General features: G+C 31.9%; 2 long non-coding RNA genes across 3 annotated transcripts; both read left to right on the top strand.

The window, feature by feature from the left end:
- Positions 1–1,549: 1,549 nt before the first annotated feature.
- On the top strand, positions 1,550–7,994 carry LOC123913051. Of its 2 annotated transcripts, XR_006811548.1 has the most exons (5): positions 1,550–1,763; positions 2,643–2,785; positions 3,233–3,325; positions 6,107–6,194; positions 6,667–7,994. It is a non-coding gene; the product is annotated as an uncharacterized LOC123913051 (long non-coding RNA). The 2 variants fall into 2 exon arrangements; XR_006811547.1 differs by lacking the exons at positions 6,107–6,194; positions 6,667–7,994 and having other exon boundaries at positions 3,233–3,566.
- A 4,057-nt stretch (positions 7,995–12,051) lies between these two features.
- LOC123913055 lies at positions 12,052–17,064 on the top strand. The gene is made up of 3 exons (XR_006811551.1): positions 12,052–12,485; positions 12,736–12,901; positions 16,895–17,064. It is a non-coding gene; the product is annotated as an uncharacterized LOC123913055 (long non-coding RNA).
- The last annotated feature ends 356 nt before the right edge of the window (positions 17,065–17,420 follow it).

The raw sequence follows: 17,420 nt of genomic DNA, 5'->3' as shown, positions 1-17,420 counted from the left end.
TATATATATATTATATGACCAAATTTTGAGTTGTCAAAGAAAATACTGCCTTAAAAACAAAATTTCTTATAAGATGCAAATATTGTGAAAAAACTAAAATATTTTAAAAAATATATATTAGTTAAAAATATTTATAAATGTAATCTATACAAAAAAAAAAATTAAACATATTTTTATGTCATTTTATACTTATTAACTAGCTTAGAATGCACTGATCCATTGACTTTTCGAATAACCTGATTGGATTTCTCGGCCTTTCTTGTAATTCTTGTAACTGTTGGATTTGTCTTCTTTATTCTTCCATTTGAATGTCTCATAGAGTTTTTTCTTTCTATTTTCTTAGAGACATGTTGTCTTTGTGAATATGATCAATGTTATTTAAAAAAAAATAAAAATTTATCCATGAAAAGAGAGAAAGAAAAAAAAAACAACAAAAACATACATAAACCTAACATGAGAATAAAAATCAACGTGTACATTTTATATTGCCTTATTTTCGAATAATCCAATTAGGTTATTCGAAAAACCTAAAATCAACGATAAACGCTAAAATCGGTCAAAAATACAAAAAATCGGTCGAAAAAGCCTAAAATCGGCCAAAAACCCAAAAATCGACTATAAACAATAAAATTGGTCGAAAACCCAAAAAACTCGGCCGAAAACCTAAAATCGGCCAAAATTCCAAAAAGCTACTATAAACCCTAAAATCGGCTGAAAACCCAAAAATCGGCCAAAAAATCTAAAATCGACCGAAAACTCAAAAAATCGAAAAAAAAACCTAAAATCGGCCAAAAACTTTAAAATCGACTATAAACCCTAAAATTGGCTGAAAACCCAAAAAATCGGCCGAAAAATCTAAAATCGTCCCTAAACCCAAAAAACTCGGCCGAAAACCTAAAATCGACCCAAAATCCTAAAATCGGCTATAAACCCAGTTTTCGGCCGATTTTTGGGTTTATAGTCAAGTTTTGGGTTTTCGGTCGATTTTGGGTCTTTCGGTTGATTTTAGGGTTTATAGTCGATCCGATTTTAGGTTTTTCGGCCGATATTTTGGTTTTCCGGTCGATTTTTCCTTTTTCGACTGATTTTTGGGTTTTCGACCGATTTTAGAGTTTATAGTCGATTTTTGAGTTTTTAGTCGATTTTAGATATTTCTGCCGATTTTTTGTGTTCACAGTCGCTTTTAGGTTTACTGTTCATTTTAGGTTTTCAGTCGTTTTTTGGGTTTAGGGTCAATTTTATTAAGATAAATAAAATTAAGTGAAGGAATAAATTCAAATACATTACCCAAACAAATAATTTTACAATTGATGGAATTTCACCACTTTATCCAAACAATGAAATTTGAAAATCAAGGGAATTCAATTGAATCAATTGAATTGCCTAGTATTCAAAATCCCTGGAATTTTTTGAGGTAAAGTAATGTTTTGAGGGAATTCAAATGATTTGAGGTGAATTCCATTGTTTGGATAATAATTTGAAGAATTTTCAAAATAATATTTTGTTCAAATTAAATTTAGTTCATCATTTTAGCAAAAATAAAGTCCAATCCATATGTGTCTCGATACGCCTCCACTCTCACATCCATCATAAAATCTCGCCGTCAGTAGGGTTCTAGGAGCCGGCGAACCAACATACACCTCTACAGTCTCGCACCTCAACACTCGATCTTTTTCGCTCCAACTCCGACTTCGCAATCAGTTTAGCAATTTGGCTTCTCCTTCTGATTCCGATTAAAACGTCTTCATCTTTCCCATTTATTGGTAAGTAAACTCTATTGCTAGGATTTTCTTCTTCCTCTCAATCTGTTTCGGCCGATAATTAAGCTTTTGCAATATCATTCGCCATAATCTGTTTGATAACTTTTCTAGAGTAATGCTAGGACACACCTTCTAATTAGGATAACACTTCCTAATTAGCAAAATTTATTAACAAAACAATAAAACAAATACCATAAACTTCAACATCTGTTAGATTTTAAGCACCGTAATCACTCATTTGTTTTTTATTTTCAATTTAAAGCAAAACAAACTCTATCTCGCAGTCTTCTCTACCAGCCAGGTTGGTATTCTCATTCTCATCATCTAATATTTGTTCGTTACAGTCTAGGTACCGTTTGGCCTAGCTTGTTTTTCCTTTTCTTTTGAGATTATGCAAGTAGCTGGTGCAATATAAATTAGATCTGTGTTGCAAACAGCTTATGCAAAGAGCTTCTTTATGCCTACAAGGATCTGTGGTGTTTCAAATAAGTGCGCTCAAATCCAAACCAATCCAAATTAAAATCGCAAACTGGCTGATTCAAAGAAAAAACTGAAAACCGCAACAGTTGTGGTTCCAGAATGTTACTTTTAAATATGGGTTACACTCAAATATTTGTTCTTCACACCAATACAAACTAATTGCTCTCATATTATACATGAGTTTCTCTTCCCCTTGCGTTTGAAGTGATGATTTTTATTGTTTCTTACATGCATGCACTAAGCTATGTTTGAATGAAAGTCCGTTGTTGTTCCTTGGCATTGAAAGCTTTGTATCTTTCTTTTCTCACTTTCACTACAAAGTGAAAATGGTTGTGTTGTGCTGAACCTTTTTCAGCATGTAACATGTTGATTAATTTGTTCATTTATTGTTGTTGTTTACAGGATAATGCAAATGCCCTCTGCATATATCCAATTCTAACGTTTCTCTCGTAAGTGATGTTTGCGCTTATACAGCTGGACGTTCCTATAAAAATGTTGTTTCTTGCTGATGTCAAGATAATGACTATCAGTTTCAGTAACATATAGTAAGTTACTTCAGTAGTATCTTTTACTATCTTTATTTTGTTGAAACCTTTTTTTTATTTTCTAAATTATTTGTTCATTTTAACTTGCTAGCAAGGAGGTTGGTATTAACCATTGTAATGAACAAAAGATGAAATGCTTGTTATGTTGCATTTTTGGAAATTATATACCAAGATAATTCTTTTGGCAAATTTTACCGCTTCCCAAAATTGCATGTAATTGCTCATTTAAAGAGCTTAACAGCTTATTAGCAAGTAAAATTAAAACAAATTTTAGGAAATGAAAATAGAAAAAAGAAAATTCCACAAAGCAAATGGGGCCTTATCTTCTTTATATGTTTGGTGTTGCTCATTATAGATATTAATCACTTCAGCCAAAAAAATTTCCATAAAAAATCTTATCTTTCAGAGTATTCATTTGAATGTTTCCAATTCCCTCTAATTATGCAGTTTCAAAAGAAATATCCTAGGCATAGTAAAATTCCTTGCTTTGTTACATGGAGATTGGATTCACAAATATTTGATGAGATAATAATAGGAAAGGTAAAAGAAATGGTAACTTGTCTATTTCAAAATTCTCTTCATGTCAAAGTTGATATCATTCTGAAGGCAGGTTCCAACTCCTTGTTGGAGATTTGTTGGGGAAGATACTGCAGCACTTGAACAAAAGTGAAGTGAATTCAAACACCTTTCTATCTTGGGGAAGATACTACACATTTCTAGTGTTGTTAACCAGTGAATTCAAACACCATCTCCTACAATTCGGTTAAGGTTCAATGTTGACATTGATTGTAACTGTTAGTACAATGCTTCTATCTTCTGTCACCCATATTTTTTTAAAAAAATTCTTAGTCACTATCATTTACTAATGCTTCATTTGTCAAAAATTTTACTGATGCTTCATAAATATGAGGGTGCTTAAATATCTGATGTCTAAATATGCAGTTACATCCTACATGAATGATAAATTAAGTTGTACCATTGGTGGAACAAGTTTGCAGTTGGATACAAGTGAGAAGACTGATGGAGTTGAATCACTTTACAACGATATTTTAGTTAATATGCTAGAATCATCAGATCCATCAAGACTTGTTTTGGATATGATACAGAACCCTATTATTCCAATTTGTAAGAAGTGAGAAAGTTGAGCCCTGAATTAATTGCCTATTTTCATGACTAAAATTACTAATGAGAGAAATAATTGCTTAAGTCAGAGGCAACATTTATGAACTAAAGAGTCAGAGGCAACATTTATGTGATTATTAGAAATACACAAAGATTGATTCAGCCAGGGTTAGAACTTGTATACACCCGATCGATTCAGACTTAAAGCTTATTAACCAATTGAGCTAAATCACTTAAACTTGTATTGGAAAATTAAAGTGAAACTCTGATATACCTACTTAATCAAACACAACAATGACTTAATCAACCATATTTGCAAAAATCACTTAATCAAATATCACTTAATGAAACACAACAATGACTTAATCAAACAACTTTGACTTAAGAGTTTTTACTAATATCTCAAACCACATTTGCAAAAATCACTTAATCAAAACAATGACTTCATAATTTTCAAACACAACAATCAAACACAACAATCACATAATCGAACTATATTCCAGAAAAATCACTTAATCAAACCACATTTGCAAAAATCACTTAATCAAACACAACAATCACTTAATCGAACTATATTCCAGAAAAATAGAAATGAGAGAGAGAGAGAGAGAGAGAGAGAGAGAGAGAGAGATTTTCACTTACAAGCTTCGAAGAAAAAGAAGGAGTGAAGCAAAACCTAGAAACGAAAATTTAGCTCCGACGTAGATTTAGACTTCCGATTTAGCTCCGTTGGTTTTGCGAAACGATTCAGAGAGAGGTTTGCGAAACGATGGTGGTTTTGCGATTGTGAAACGATGGTGTTTTTTTGATGATGGAGTTTTTCAATTGTGAAACGATGGTGGTTTTGCGATTCTGAGAGAGAGTTTTGCGAAAGGATTCTGCGATTCTGAGAGAGTTTTGCGAACCATGGTGGAGAGAAAGGGTTTGCGATTCTGAGAAAGGGTTTGCGAAATGTTTTGATGGAGAAAGGGTTTAATAAAATATATGTATTTTAAATAATTAAAAAATGATTTGTTTGTGATGGAAAAAATCCCTCACAAACTTTATAATTCAAATTTTTTAATAAAATTAACATCCATCACTTGAGAAAGAATAAACCATGGTACAAATTTTCCACCTTTATGACGGATTCTGTGACGGAATATTTATGAGGGAAAAAAATTGTCACAAATTCCGTCACTAACATTAAGAAATTTGATTTAAAAAAAAAACATGACTTTCCATCACTAAAAATAAAAATTCCGTGGCAATTTGTGAGGGATTTGTTTCCCTCCCTAAATTCCCTCACTAATTCGCGAATTTCTAGTAGTGAAAGAAGATGCGGATGCACGTAAAGAATCAAAGCGTGTTTTCACACTAACCTTTAGGTTCTATTCGCCCCCACCAATAATGTGTATTGGATGCAATTGGGATATACGGCGAATACCCTGCAGGATACTTTGATCACCTTGTAGTGATTTGCACTAACATAACAAGCATATCTATGATAATAGTTTACAGAAATATTATTCCTTCAATTCATTCATGCATTAATGAAAAGAAAGATGATTTAGAGTATTGTAAATGGGAGAGGAATTGACAAGTTATTATATTTTTACGTATCCATGTTTCTCTATTTATAGAGAAAATGACTATTACTTGAGGAAAACAAACTTCCCTTCATAACAGTTATTGATGTATTCAGTTTGAAATAAATTCATAACTGCTCTCCTAGTGTGTTGGCATGCATATCTCTTGCAGTTACAGTTTTGCTAAAAATTCGAATTTTAACAATTCAAATCAATTCAACAAATAAAATGCATGCAAAAACCAGCAAAATGTGGGAATCGAACCATGCACATGCAGGTCGCCCCATTCATTGCTCAACCACTAGAACACATTCAATAACACTAATATAATTTTGATTATTAATAGTTATAAACAGTATTACAACAAGTTTATATATTTTGGAAATAACTCTTACACTCCTAGGTATTGAATTTTGCTAAGTACTCTGCTATTTACTTTACAATTGCTTTATATATATATATATAGCTAATGTTATATGGTGTTTCAACTTAAATCATCTGTAGCAATCCTGATCTTGCATCATTATTGGTGGTGAAGGGTTTTCCAATGTCCCATTTTGGTTTGAAAATGTATTTTTTGCATGGTTGAAGTTGAAATTGAAAAGTAGTTACACACTTATTCTATTCACAGGAAATTAGAAGCAAGTGTTGGTGCAAGGATGCAGTGGATGGATAGAGCAATACATTTTGAAGACAATATATCAAAGGCAAACTCCTAGGTATTGAATTTTGCTAAATACTCTACTTTTTGCTTTATTGCTTTATATATATATGGGGCTGTTTATATATATGGGTCAGCTCTAATTTAGCAATGCACATCTTTTTATTTTGGACAAAAAACCTTTGACATTTAATTTAATTATTTAACACTAGAAAATTGAGGATTAGTTAGGTAAATTTTATTAAATATTGTGCACTCATTTGCTAATTTACACCCACTTAATTATAAATAATATATGCAACATAAATAAACAACCTAGGAAATAAAAAAAAAAAACAATTTGATACAATCCAAACATAAAGTGTTTATAAATAAAGTGGGCATAAATTAGCAAAGTGGGTGCAAATTAAGGAATATTTTTTTATGAAAGTTACAAAACTATCACTCTAGGTACTAGTTTTAAATAACAAATATGAATGATTTTTTGGTCCAAAAGTGCACATTGCTAATTTAAACCTTCATGTTTTTAGGTGGGTCTAAATTAGCAAGCTCCCTATATGTGTGTGTTATTAGCAACCCCATATTCGTCGGATTTTTCTAACGACAGCGACACCAACACTCTCCGGTCTGTGGTGGTTGCGAAGGCATGCGGCGCTGTTGACGGTAACCCATCCAAGGCCGTTTGCTCCTTCCCTTTCTTTCTCATGCTCTCCGCCGTGTATCTCTCCCCGTCGAAGAACTCGCGTAAATCCGGTGGCCTGGGTGGCGGTGCTCGTCGTGGGCGAGCCACCACAAGTTGATCGGAGACCGAGATGTCCGGCGGCTCCGGTGGTGGTTCAAGAGCAACTACTTGCTCTCTTCTTCTGTACACCTCATTCATCGTCTTCACCATCACTTTACTGTTCACTACTTGCAACCTTTCCACCGTTGCAGTAACGATTGTTTCAGATCCAGAGCCAATTTGTTTGAAGCGAACTTCTTCTCCATCATCAATGGATGCCTCAATCACTACTTCAACTTCTTCGTCCTTGGACTCATCAGTAATCTCTTCTATCCCTTCAACTACAACCGTGTGATTTTTCACGATTGATGGTCGTTCCGATGAATTCGTCAACATTCGAGAATCTATCGTTTTCTCTGCATACTTCACCTGTAACTTCTGCGTCATTGAATCATCGCCGATTTCTGTATTCACCTTTTGAATCTCTTCTATCCGCGGAGGTGACTTCGGACCTATCCGCTTAATCAATTCACTCAACACGAGACTTTGTTGTTGCATTTGCTGGCCATGTTGTTGCATCTGCTGAGTAAGCTCTTGCAGCGTTGGTGTCACGTTAAGCATCGGTGTCTTCAAAACTCCCATCCGGTCATCCATCTTGTTTATGGTGTGTATGGATCCGGAAAGTCGGACCAATTGATGGAACTCTAGATCTCAAATAATGAAAATAAGATTGAAATGGAGAAATATGTAATTGTATTGATTGAAACAGATGAACAATTTAGTAGAGAGAGTCTACTAGTCCCAAAGCACTGAGTGCCCCAAAATCACTAAAAGTGATCCCATTAATTCTCACTGAAATTCTAACTAAGTTATTCCTTGTGTTCACTACTCTTTATATAGTAGAATAAGTCTTCATGCATTTCATGCTCTCATGCCATCTAATCATTCCTTTCCACACTTTAGTCTTGGGCCAAAGTCAAGGCCCACTTTCACATTCAAGTCTCTATCAGTGTTGGTGCAAGGTTTAATGCAGTGGATGGTTGCTTAGAGCAATACATTTTGAAGACAATATGTCAAAGGCTTTTAACAGGATTTTTGTATAATAATATTTAAATATTTATTATTATTATTATTATTATTATTATTATTATTTGTCTACCTTATATCTAGTCTTATTCCAAACTAAATTATTGATTGATTTAACTTCAAAAACTATATAAATGTTAAACCTTTTGAGAAATTTGCATTTGTGGCAGCTTCACTTGATGCTGTATATATGTCAAATAACATAATTGCTGCTAATTGATATATGACCACTTTTAATTTTAGCTAACAATAATTCTAACTTCTAGAAAATAAAATTATTGTTGTTTATGGCTTATTCAAGTAATGCAATAGTTCTTTGAAACTTTGATTTCTTTATCATTTGGCGAGTTCTAGCATATGGGAAATAGCATGGGAAGGATGATAGGTCTCCCATGGTGGGAGACCAATTTCCACCTTTAGATCACAAATGTCTACAATAGACTATAATAGTGTCCACACCATATTTTATCCTCTTTTACTAAAATCATTTTTTTTGGTACAAATTAAATCATCTTTTTCTACCAAAAACTAATAATTAAATCATCTTTTAATTTATATATTATTATAAAATGTATTTTTATATGTCAATTTTTTTTTGGGAAGATATATACCAAAATGTTATTTTAATGTAATATATATTTCTCGTCAAAGTGTACATGTACAATAACAAAGGTGGAAAAAAAAACAAGAAGGTCGAGAGATGAAATCCAGATAAGAGAAAGTTCCATTGTACTACATATATTATTTTATTAATTTAATATATTTATTTACTGGAATTTTATTTTCAATTTATTTTTATTTTAGTTGTATAATTTTGAAAGTACTCTTGTGTGCATTTGCGCTCTTTTTTTTTTTTTGTATTATTTTCAATTTATTTTTGTTCTAGTTGTATAATTTTATTTGATGGAGTATATTAGTTTGTTTTTACACTTTTTTTAGTCTTTAAAGTTTTTCCAGTCAATGTTTTTAGTCTTCATCGTCAAACGGATTTAACAGAAGATGATTTAATAGAAGATGATGTGGCGCTGTCATGTGTATTTTTTATTTTTTTACTTGCACCTCACTAATCAGTTTTTTTTTTTATATTTTGACACCTCAATCCCAATTAAAAGGAAAAAAAATAGTTTGTTAAATTTTTTTTGAGAAAGATTAATTTTTTGGAATTTTTTTTTTATTTTATTAATAATTAAATTACATTAATTTTTTTTTGACAATATTAAATTACATTATTTAAATTGTAAAAAAAGAAAAATCAGATTTAACACCCACACGAGATCTCCATCGCTTACTCCTTAAAACCTTGAACCAAACCTAGAAACAAAAAATCAAACAAATGATGAAATGATAAATCAGAAGAAATTGAGACAAATGGAGATCGAGAGGATCTAACTCCGTTTCGTTTTGTGTATGTTTGTGTAATCCATTTCACTTCTCCAATAAATGCTTCTAGGATCACCAGAGAAGAAATTATTATGTCTCTCCCAATTTATGTCGCAATTGGAAAATAAACAAAGGACCGAGCCAATACAAAACTTTAATCATCTCAAATTAATCTGATCAAACCAAAACTGCCTAAAGTTTGCTACCGTGACCTGATACAATTAAATCTAGGAAACTTAAGCTGAACCTCAAATTTTCAAGCATTTGATAGCAGTAATAGAGGCCAACAGTAATAGCAGTGAATACATCGGAAAAAAAACATTGTAAACTGTTCTGGATACACCAAAATAGTACCACATCGCTTGGTAATCGAGGCTAACAGTAGCTTATATATAACACTCACACCTTTCAAGCTACTGAGGCGCCTTTTCTACAAATGACAAAATTGTGATGAGTTAACCCTAAAGCGGACAACCTCTCGACAATGTGGACTTAAGGTCGGATCGAAACACACACCGACTAAAGTATCCGAACCAAACCGATTAGTTTAGTTCGACTTCATTTTTAAAAAAACACCAAAAACCGAATCAATCGAGAGTTCATTAGTTCAAACTTTTAGCGACTTACTAATTTAACAAAAATATATAAAACTCTAAATCATACAAAAGTGCCAAAGTAATTTTTTTTTTAAGTATGTCATTGGAGGTATAGCCACAATTAAACTATTCACTCATTCTCCATGGTTAATTAATGGTCGTGCGATTGTGACTACAAAATATGTCGTACCCTCAAACATTTTCCAATAAAATAATACTAAGATTCTTTGAGCATCCAAAAGTAGTTCTTTTAAACCTTTGCTAATTCACGTGCGGTATTAACAAGAAGTGACTGTTGGAGCTGGAGGATATTAACTATGAGACCAACTGCACCAGGTAACTTACCTATGGTGGCGAAATGATATGATTTTTTTTGTATTTTTAGTATTTGCGAAATTTGGTGGGATATTTTTTTATGATAAACGGAGAAGAAAATATATTGTTAATGTTTTTTCCAAGGTTTCAGAACCGGACCGGACATCGAACCGGTGAGCTTACCGGTTCAAAGTTCAATTGGTCGGACCGGGGTTCAACCGGGTCGGACCGTTTTTAATTAAATATATATTTTAATTAATATATAAATAAAATTATATAAACAATTACTCATAAAGGAAAAAAGTAGTTACTAATATTTTAAATAAATAAAAAATAACTCTGGACTTCTTCTTTTATAAAGCCCAATCCATAAAAAAACCCTAATTATAACCACAAAGTGATGCAGCTGCCTCCTTTTCTAATATTTCCACAGACTCTCTCACTCTCATTTTTCATCTATACAATATGTCTCTTTCTCGGTCTCTGCTTCCATTCTTCTTCCCCATCTTTTTTGTTTTCATCTATCAAGACATTTCTCGATACAAGCATCATGACTTTATTGGAAAATGCTTGAGGGTACGACATAGTATTATGTTATTGCATCTTGAAAACAAACTAAATATCATTTTTTATTGCACCTGTTCAAAACAAACTAAATAGCATTTTTTCCATCTAATATCTTTTTCCCTTCCTTTTGTTGCATCTTGAAAACAAACTAAATAAATTGTCATCTATTATTTATTTCAATACTGAACAACCATTACAACTTAATCTATTATTTTTTTGTTATGTTCCTCCTAATCTAATTTCAGTTTCACTTTCCTGTGTTTATGCTTTTTCTTACTTTTTTGAGATGTTAAATTAAAATTCTTATTAAAAAAGAAAAAACAGACAAAAATGATTTGTATTCTCGGTTTAAAAAATTAAATCCAGACCGACCAGTTTACCTGCAAACGACGTAGTTGGTGTTTCAAATTTTCAAAAAAAAAAAATTAAAACTGCTGAACCGCCCGGCGGCCGGTTCGCCGGTTTGAACCGGTTCGTAACCGGTCGAACGGTTTTTTTCCGGTCGGCTTGCTGTCCGTTTTTTGCACCTAACCGAACCGCTTTCACTCCAGGTTCACGGTCCGACCGGCCGGTCCGATTTTGATAACCTTGGGTTTTTCTTTCTCATATATTATTCATAACTATAAGACTCTATATACAGAGCTACATAAAAAACAAATCGTATATTTTAAATAACAAACTAATCCTATAAATTCTTCCTAAATATTCAAAACAAAAATATTAATCTTAAACCCTAATATTAATTTAATTTTAAATATAAATATAAAATATATTTAAATCTAAAATCTTCAAAAAAATAGTTAGGCATTATTCTCAACACTCCTCCTTAACCGGATATCTTTTTGTTGTACCCTGGACTGGGCAACAGCCCAAGAGATATTTGGCTAGGTCCAATAGTGAAAGACCCATTACATCCAACCCAAAGGAACTTGAATCAAACAAATGGCGGGAATGAGGAATGAGGAGCTCCATATCACATGCAAGGCAACATATACCCATGATCCCCATGATCCCCATGATCATCTAAACCAGCAATGTATTACTCCACTATCCCATGATCACATGTAGAGCAAGGAGTAACCACCAACTTTCCCATGATCCCATGATGAGCAAAGTGAGGTAGTGGGGGAAGTGGCTCAATAAACAATGGAGGAAGAAATGATCATAAATAGCACTTTGTAATGTTAATAAAAGAGATAGACTTTTTTATTCACACTGTATCAAACTCATTATTGAATAATAATAATAATAATAATAATAATAATAATAATAATAATAATAATAATAATAATAATAATAATAATAATAAGGACAAAACTTATGCACAGTTCCTTAAGTGCGGTTTTTGTTGTTCCCCAATTAAAAAACAACACCTGTATAAGTATTCTACATCACCTACTCTTATTCATAAGAGCATTTTCTCTCTCTTGATTTGTGCATTCCTTCCCTATTTTTTCTCTTCCTCTGTTGTTTCTGCAAAAAGTCTCCCTGTTTCTGTACTCATTGCATTGCGGCCATCAATTTCATACCTTCTTTTGTTCATGTACCCATAAAAATTGCTTCAGACCATTGTTTTTTAGTTTAGGAAGGTACTCCAACATGGAAAATTTAAATTTGGCTACAAACAATATCGGTGAACCATTAAGGAGTGACAATAATTCTCCCATCAGTTTGAATTCTAATGGTAAGCATTGTGGTGTGGGTATTGATTATGACAATTACTTGCAACCTATTATTTTGTTTTGTTGTGTTGCCTTTCCTCAAACAGGTCATGTAGATGTATTTTGTTGGTCTTGTATATTATTTGTGAGTGTTAGGTATTGGTCTTGGTTATGAGTCTAGGATTGCTTGTTTTGTCTCTGATGCGGGTTAAAAGGGTTTAATAAACTTTATTTAATTGAATCAGTCTCAAGATTACAAGAGTATTTATATAGATACAGAGATGAGAGGATTGACATGCTGCAGTTCCTGTCATTGAGGGAGCGTACAAACTCATGATGATGCTAGAGCTTATCAACTGGAGTTTATCAAATACTGTAACTAATGCCGAGAGATGTAAGGTAGCAGCAACCTAACTCTTATCTAATACATAATTTAAAAGTAAGTAGCTATTTTATTTTATTTTTATATTAAGTAAGTAGCTATTTTATATTAGACACACCAGACATGGAACACGACGCTAATATTAATTTGAGAAAATTCACTTATTGTATGGAAGCACACGTGTTTGTGTCGTGTGAGTGTCAGACATCGGCATGGGTCGATACCCGCCATATACCAACACCGACGCGTGCTGAAAATCTAACACATCTTCGATCGAAAGTGTTGGTACCACATAGTCATAGATATATGAAACAATATTTTTACAGAATTTTAAAAAGGATCGACTTTTTTTTTTAAATCTTCTTCTTAACTCATTCTCAAAACCCAGTTATTAAATAGATTGTTAAAGGAAGCTGGCCTCTCTAATGCTTTGAAGTTTGATGTGTGTTGTGAGGAAAATTGGAAATGAAAGTGGCAACATATTGTTCTCAAATCCCAATTTTGCAGCGTTTTTACACTAAACATAGAGAAAAAAACGAGTGGAGTTAAGATAATGGAAAATAAAATAACCTTAATGTACTAATTTTTAATGGGTACTTGAAACCTAGAATTTCAAAATACTCAGAATTTTGAAGTTTGATTTTTCGTAAAAGAGAGAAGAAGATTGAAAAGAATGCACGAAACAATAGAGGAAGAGAAAAAATAGGGAAGGAATGCACGAATCAAAGAGAGAGAAAATGCAGTTATGAATAAGAGGAGGTGATGTGGAATACTTATACAGGTGTTGTTTTTTAACTGGGGTACAGCAAAAACTGCACTTAAGGAACTATGCATAAGTTTTGTCCTATTAACTTTCTATTTTTATTTTTAAATGAAAATGATATGTTAATTCCACGTCATAAAAAATCCTACTTAGCATCTGCCAAATCATCATCTACAGAAGACACTCTGACATCCAAATCAGTATAAACTTGAGGTGTAAGTAAATGTTAGAATAATGCATACCATGTGAGGTTATGAAGGGTTTGTCAATATAGACCAATATATGTGACATTAGACTTGGTTCAGCCCAAAAATCCGGTCTGAAACAATTAATCAAAGGCTACATCAAACAAAACTAGGATTATTAGATGTGAATCAAAAAGAGAGTATCGGAAAATTACCTCATCTTGTAAATTTTAGCCACTATGTCTGTGGCTTGTTTATTAAAGTTCATCTTTGCTTAGCAACCATAGTCATATGTGAAAATTTGTAAAGTCCTGACCTTCAATTTATTTAGGACACGCCATACAATCCCAAGCTAGCCATCGAATTCCTTTACGGTTTTAACCAACGCCCCAATCAAAACAAAAAAAAAAATCAATTTTTGAATCTTTTTCAGGCCTATAGTATATGCGATAAGAAAAATACTCATAACATACGCCGAAATAGCTTGTAAAACCAATTTAATCATCACTTCTTTGTCGGCTTTGGATAATGACGACCCCTCAAAGAGTTATTTCACTTCCAAATTCTGTCCTTAACATATGTAAAAGTAGCTTTTTTTTATTCCTTCCAACCATTTTCTTTGCCAGCTTTGGATAATGACTGGCCCTCAAAGACCTGTGCAAAAACAAACAATCATCAGGAAAAAAAATCATTTGGCTTCTTATTTCTTTAAAAAAAAATTATTTCTTCAGAATTTATTTTCTACGTATTTTTTCGAAAAGAAAATTAGTCAAAATAGATAACTTTTTCGAAGTTAATTTTTTTTTTGACAAAATTTTCTTTAATTTTTTGATGTAGTACAAATCTGCTAGTTCAAGATGTTCTAGCTTGAGTGCAATATCTTGACACAACTACAGGTTGAATGATTTACACAAGTCTATCTTGTGCATGTTTCTCTCACATTTCTGTTACAACTCATACAAACGAAATTAAAGATTGTCCGTAATCAAAAGATTTGTTATCAAGCTTGTTTGTTATAGATATGATTGGGAATCATAACTAACTTTGAAATATTTAAAACAAACATTATCTTTTGATAAAGTTAGTTTTAATACAAATCTTATCTTTTGCAACTCAAAACTCAAGCATACCTCAAGACTCAAGAGTTGCATCACTATATATAGGAACACTTGCTTAGTCACAACACCAAATAATAGGTGTTGGGCACACATGCATGCTTTAAAATAAAAAATAAAGTAATTAATTAATACTAGATGATGTGATTGAGTTATTAAACATTTATTTTTTCTATTTTATGTGTGTCCCTAAGAAATAATTATTTGGGGTTGTGCCCATAGAATTATTTTTCCACTATATAAAGAGACTCAACACAACCAAATGTTAGTTGGTTCAGTGGTGATTGACGCTAAACTTGGTAGGGAGGACCACGGTTCGATCCCCCGCAACTGCATTTGGGAGGGAACTGAAAACACTTGACGCCAGAACATGCCCCGAACTCTGGACTACTAGGGGCCCCTTCCCCTAAGAACCAGAGGGTGAAAACCAAAAAAAAAAAAAAAAAAGAGACTCAACAGAACGTTTTCAAGTACGTGAAAGAATTGAAGATCTCAAGTTTTAGATCTAGTTATACTCGTGTTTTTTTTTTCTTGTAGACATCGTGCCCCACATCTGTCCACTGAAGAACAAAATTTTCATATAGAATTCCTCCCACAAAAATTTAAATATTTTAAATAAAAGATGAATTAAATATAAAATATTCATCGTCGAAAACACGAAAATTCATATTTAATTAATTACTTGTTAAAATTTTAAAATGTTTGCAAAATTTTTTTTTGTATTGTACTGAACATTACTATAAAAATTAATTAAACAAATGAAGAATAAACATGAGTTATCTTCAATGTACGGACCAAATTTTTTGATTAAAATCATTTCAAATTTTTTTGATGAAAGGGTCAAAAAATAAAATATAGCATATATAGTAAAATCATAAATCTCGTTGACCGTGTATATAATTATTTTTACTAATATATACTCCCTCCGTTCCTTTTTCTTTGTCGTTTTAGGAAAAAAAAATTGTTTCAAATTGTTTTCCGTTTAAATAATTTAAGGTTATATTTTGTCTGTTATACACATTATCAAATACTCTTATCTTTTTCAATAAAACTAATTAATGCTATATATTTAAAAAAACTACAGTTTTTTTTTGGAAAGAGAAAGTGTGTGCAAAAAAAATGGAATTTATTGATGAATTAAAATATGGATATAATAGGAAGATAAGGTGCAAAAATATATTTTCTTAATTTATTGTTTTTTTTCTAAAACGACAAAGAAAAAGAAATCGAGGGAGTATATACAACCAAACGTTTTATTATATAATAAATTTTATTGACCGTAATTATGTTTTTTTGACCTTAAAGGAAAAAGCAATACACATTAACTTCTCTTGTGACTATAAATAGCCTATTCTAACAGCTTAATTCTCAACCTATGAAAGTATAATGGCAATCCACATCAATCTTCTATGTTTTACAATTGCAGTTATGTGTCTTGCTTCAATGATATTTGTTGGTAATAAATCAATTCTTTCACTAAATTTTGTTATGTTGTCAATGAAATATCTTGTAATTGTAGAATTTGATAACAGTGTTTTAGATTATTATAAGTTTTTTTTTAGAAACATTTTTTTAAGAAGAATTATATCATCATATGTTTGAAATGACAATGTCTTGTACATTAGAAAATATTTATAATAACTTTTAATTGAATGTAACATAAGTTGAATTCACAAATCAAGAAAATTGTTTTATTTCGAGGAGTTGTCTAAATAAGTCGTTTTATTATATTGCTCTGCTTATTGTAGAACAAGGGGCTACATTTTGGTGGCAATTGTTTTATTGGCTCGAGCATTTGTTGTTGTACACCAAATTTTGATGTGTTATAAATAAAATGTTTTGCAGTAATTTAAATTCTTATATTTCTGTTTTAAGTTGCGAGTTTTAGAAGCATTTTTGTTTTGAAAATTTCTATCATAGGTTTGAAATGACAATATCTTGTATATTAGATGATATTTCTAAAATAACGTTTAATTGATTGTAGCAGAAGCTGATTTGACAAATTCAGGAACTTGCTTTGCTACGGGGACTTGTCCAACAGAGACATATGGGTGTTCCCTTCAATGTAAAGATAAGGGCTTTCATTTTGGTGGTCACTGTAAACCAGAGACACCCTTTTGTTGTTGTACACCAAACATTTGAGAGATTTATGTTTGATCGTTGCACTTTTTGAAATGTTTCTACACATTAGTATACAAACACAATCTTTAAGATTTTAATATTGTAATTTTAATTAAAAATAATATTATTATAAAATATATATATATATATATAGATGTGTGTGTGTGTGTGTGTGTGTGTGTGTGTGTGTGTGTGAAATTCTGGCAGGCTGGCGGACAGATGCTGTGACAGATGCTACAACATCTTATACCAGTACAGAACACAATAGACAAGTTAAATAAAGTGCATAACGTAAATAACACAGGTTATTTGTTAACACAGTTCAGTGTAAACACACCTAATCTGGGGGATACCAATCCAGGAAGGAAATCCACTATAATAGTGTTAATTCA

Source organism: Trifolium pratense, linkage group LG3, assembly GCF_020283565.1.
Source record: "Trifolium pratense cultivar HEN17-A07 linkage group LG3, ARS_RC_1.1, whole genome shotgun sequence".
NCBI classification, from domain to species: domain Eukaryota; kingdom Viridiplantae; phylum Streptophyta; class Magnoliopsida; order Fabales; family Fabaceae; genus Trifolium; species Trifolium pratense.
Note: the sequence above shows the minus strand (reverse complement) of the source record. Positions and strands in the feature narration are given on the sequence as shown.